We start from the raw sequence: 4874 nt of genomic DNA, 5'->3' as shown, positions 1-4874 counted from the left end.
TTGCAAGTTTTTTGTTTTTCCCGGTGACAATCCCTTTCAAACGCATGCTTTATACTAAGTGATATTGTTGATAAGAAGGAACCATTAAGTCCTAAAGCTAAAGAATTGTTTTTTTTTTCGTTGCCAATCTTTCCAATTCTTTGTCAGATCATCTTGTCAGATTACAAACGCCAGAGGTCACCTTGCACACATCAAGGATCACTCTGCGCCAATGCTCTTAGCCAAAAGGCCTAGAGCCACTGCACCGTTCCTGGAAGTACTGCAATACCAGGTTCGTGCCATGGAGGTGGATGGGTCAGGCCCCCCACATACCTCCGTGGAGGTGGATGGGTCAAGCCACCCCACCCACCTCCTGTTTCCAAAAAGCATAAGAGAATCACCTTCCTGATCCAGGGAGAACCACGTTGGGGTCATGGTTACTCCCCTGTCAGGTCAGTTACGCATGATCTTAGCCAAAAGGCCGAGAAGCGATTGTTTTATGGGCAAACTAGACCCCACATTGAGATGAACGATAGTTCTTTTTTGGCGATGGAAAATTTGCCCCTCTTTTAAATAGGGCCTCTAACAACTTGCCACGGTGGGTTTTGAACACACTACCTTTAGTCCAGTACCATAACCACTACGCTACTGGAACCCACTCCAGGTCTTATCAAAGACGCCACCTGTAATGTGTGCATCTGTGGGTATGCTCACAGGTTGGTTGAGTTGGGAGTGGCTTAGCCGGTCATGTGATGTTCACAAGACTCAATAAAACCCCAGCCAGTTGGGTTCGGGGGATCCATGATGAGGCAGGTAGTTGTGAGCCTGGTGGGTGACTGATAATGTGTAGTGTGCTAAACTTTTGCTAATAAACCAACTAGCTCTTAATCCTGCACACCCCCTGGGATGACAGACGCACCAACATCAGCGTCCTTACCCAGGCTAACATCCCCAGCATTGAAGCACTGACCACACTCGATCAGCTTCACTGGGCAGGCCACTTAGTTCGCACGCCAGACACGAGACTCCCTAAGCAACGCGGAGCTCCTTCATGGCAAACGAGCCAAAGGTGGGCAGCGGAAACGTTACAAGGACACCCTCAAAGCCTCCCTGGTGAAGTGCGACATCACCACTGACACCTGGGAGACCCTGGCCAAAGACCGCCCTAGGTGGAGAAAGTGCATCCGGATGGGCATTGAGCTCTTCGAATCTCAACGCTACGAGTGTGAAGAGGTCAGGCGCAAGCAACAGAAGGAGCGTGCGGCAAATCAGTCCCACTCCCCACCCCCCCTTCCCCCGACAAATGTCTGTCCCAGCTGTGACAGGGTCTGTGGCTCTCGTATTGGACTGTCTATGATGAATTAGAAACATGTTGTTATGAATTCTTAAGCAAAGAACCCATGAAGCAAATACATTACACCACTTGTGCTGGTTCAGGTGAATGTGAAAGATCCCATGTCTGGTCCAGTATTCCTCCCTCAACCAACATCACCAAAAACAGGAAGGAAAAAAGAGCCATTCATTTCATTGCTTTTAAAAATCTGATGACAGACGGACGGAAATCGAATAACCTCAGGCAGCCCTCTGATCTCTTTGAGCCTCCCCCGAGTATCCAGAGACCTTGGTTTGTAAACCTGTGATTTAAAACCGACGTGCCCCTTTCCAGGTTTATCCTTGCGCATCCCTGATCTCCTTTGCCCCAAACTTGCCGTCCGTGCCTTCAGTTGCCCTCCCAATCTCTGTAACCTCCTGCAGCCTTGCAACCCCCCACCCCCCCGCAGGATCTCTGCGCTCCTCCAATTCTGACCACCTTGTGCATCCCCAATTTTCATCGCTCCACCGTTGGCGGCTGTGTCTACAACTACCCGGGCCCTAAGGGCCCTAAGCTGGAATTCTCACCCAAAGCCTCTGCACACATCTCTCCTCCTTTTAAGACGCCCCTTAAAACCTACCTCTCTGACCAAGCTTTTGGTCCTAAAATCTCCCTCTGTGGCTTGGTGTCAAACTTTGTTTGATAACGCACCTGTGAAGCGCCTTGCAATATCTATGTTAAAGGCGCTATATAAATACAAGTTGCTGTTACCCTTATTGCTCTTGATATCACCTGAACCCGTAGATTAATAAACAAATAATGGAAGTATGCAGCTCAAAAAAAGTCAGGATTCACGGTTCATGATATTTAGGAGCAGGAATAGGCCCATTTGGCCCCTCTAACCTGCTCCGCCATTCATTGAGATCATGGCTGATCTTCTACCTCAACTCTACTTTCCTGTCCGATCCCCATATCCCTTGATTCCCTAGTGCTAGGCCCATGCAGCAGAACCTGGTCTCCAATCATCTTGGATCCCCTTGCCATTGGACTAAGACCTCGCTCCGTCAAGCCCGTGTGGTGGCTGGTGTGCAACGGCCACCCCACATTAAAATAATTCACGCACAGGCATCTTCCACCCTTTAAAATGAAGTTCGGGACCTGGTCTGCATTGGTCTCATCAGTCACCTTCGAACTCATAGTGTGGAAGCAAGCCATTCTTGACTCCGGGGCACTGCCTAAAAAAGAAGGGTTCCCTGAATATCCACAAAACTATCGATCTCTGTCTTGAATATACTCAACGACTGAGCCTCCACAGCCCTCTGGTGCAGAGAATTCCAAAGATTCACCACCCTCTGAGTGAAGAAGTTTCTCCTCATCTCAGTCCTAAATGGCCGACCCCTTATTCTGAGACTGTGACCCCTGGTTCTAGACTCCCCAGCCAGGGGGAAACATCCTCCCTGCATCTACCCTGTCAAACCTTGTAAGAATGTTTCAATGCGATCACCTCTCATTCTTCTAAACTCTGGAGAATATAGACCTAGTCTACTCAACCTCTCCTCATAGGACAATCCCAGGAATTGGTCTTGTGAATGTTCGTTGCACTCCCTCTTTGGCAAGCATATCCTTCCTTAGGTCACCATCATCATAGGCAGTCCCTCGAAATCGAGGAAGGTTTGCTTCCACTCTAAAAGTGAGTTCTCAGGTGACTGAACAGTCCGATACAGGAATTACAGTCCCTGTCACAGGTGGGACAGACAGTGGTTGAGGGAAAGGGTGGGTGGGGAGTCTGGTTTGCCGCACGCTGCCTGCGCTTGCTTTCTTAGCCTCTGTCCTTGGGTAAGGAGGCCAGAACTGTACACACGACTCCAGGGAATATTCAGGTTTTACACAGATGCCTACTGTAACTAAGACCTTTTTTTTTGCTCTGCCTCAACTCTCGGTAAATAGATCTTGTCTAACAGCTTGCCACACAGCAATCTGATACTTACATGTGTTCTCGGCTCTGTATAACAAAAAAGACTTGTTGTGGTGCCTCGGCCCTCAAGAATGAATGAGCCCATTGTCTTGCCAAACAGTGCGTTAATTCAGCAGAATGATGGATGGCGGCCACATACTGGGGCCGAGTATCGAATGGAAGTCTGCAGGTGCAACAGAAGCCGGAGCGAGTGACCTGGTGCTCTGGTGCGCTGGCGAGCACCAGCTCTCCTTCCGCTCCTTTTGTGGTGCTGACATGAGAGGGAGAAAGGGATGTTGAAAAGAAAGGGAACAGGGAAGGTCAAGAATCTCGAGGGCAAGGCACTGAATTGACGAGGGTGAGAGTTCAGTGGAACTGTGCAGCGTTTTTGTTTCGAGCGGGAAGCTCGCTTGAGAGGCCTACTTGTTGCAGCGGAGCAGTGTACAAGGTAAGGCCATCGTTTGCACCTCTTGTAATGCACTCAAATTCTCAGTGTTGGGCAGGGAGAGTTTGCTGATCGAGGCAAAATCGTTTGTCATCAGCGCTCAACTAAGTAAGAAAGATTTGCATTTATGTAGTGCCTTTCATGACCACCGGACGTCTCGAAGCGCTTTACAGCCAATGAAGTACCTTTTGGAGTGTAGTCACTGTTGTAATGTGGGAAATGCGGCAGCCAGTTTGAACACAGCAAGCTCCCACACACAGCAATGTGATAATGACCCAGATAATCTGTTTTAGTGATGTTGATTGAGGAGTAAATGCTGGCCAGGACACCGGAGAGAGCTCCCCTGCTCTTCTTTGAAATAGTGCTGTGGAATCATTTATATCCAACCAAGAGGGCAGACAGGGCCTCATCCGAAAGACAGCACCTCTGACAGTGAGGCGCTCCCTCAGCACTGCACTGGGAATGTCGGCCTACATTATGTGCCCTTGTCTCTGGAGTGGGACTTGAACTCTCAACCTTCTGACTCGGAGGCGAGTGTGCTGCCCACTGAGCCACAGCACACACCTAGCACTAACATCTCGTTACAGTGACGGTCTGGGCAAGTCGGTTGTCCATCTGTCGGGGTTGAGTGTGCTGTAGAACGCGGAGTGGTGACCCATTTATTTATTGGACACTTCTGTAGTTTGGGGTTGAGCAGATTGACATCTGTGCATATTCACCCCATGTTTATAATGCCGTCACCAACTCCCTTTTCCCAACAGATCATAATGGCACTTTCTCGAGGGTATGCAATGCCTTCAGGATAAGGGAGGCAGGCGTGCTCTCACAACAGGGAGCGTCTCTGGCAGAGAGACGTCGGACCACCCTCCCTTAACAGTGCTGATCCAAAGAAAGAATTAGCATTTATTATGGCACCTTATGACATCCTCAGGACCTCCCAAAATGCTTTGCATGCAATGGGATAGTCCCTGCAGGCAAGTGCAACAGCCAATCCGGTGTGACACTGACCAACGAGAGGCAAAACAAAATAAATACTCTATTAAAGGCATGTTTGTTACGTTAGTCAGCACAAACGCTCGCAACCATCCAGGACAAAGCAGCCCGCTTGATTGGCACCCCATCCACCACCTTCAACATTCACTCCCTCCACCACCGGCGCACCGTGGCTGCAGTGTGTACCATCT

At 49.5% G+C, this 4874-nt stretch overlaps 1 pseudogene; it reads right to left on the bottom strand.

Annotated features, from left to right (window-relative positions):
- Positions 1-234: 234 nt before the first annotated feature.
- Positions 235-472, bottom strand: LOC139250281 (U2 spliceosomal RNA; annotated as a pseudogene).
- Positions 473-4874: the final 4402 nt, after the last annotated feature.

The sequence above is a fragment of the Pristiophorus japonicus genome, unplaced genomic scaffold (genome assembly GCF_044704955.1).
Source record: "Pristiophorus japonicus isolate sPriJap1 unplaced genomic scaffold, sPriJap1.hap1 HAP1_SCAFFOLD_3632, whole genome shotgun sequence".
Taxonomy (NCBI): domain Eukaryota; kingdom Metazoa; phylum Chordata; class Chondrichthyes; family Pristiophoridae; genus Pristiophorus; species Pristiophorus japonicus.
Note: the sequence above shows the minus strand (reverse complement) of the source record. Positions and strands in the feature narration are given on the sequence as shown.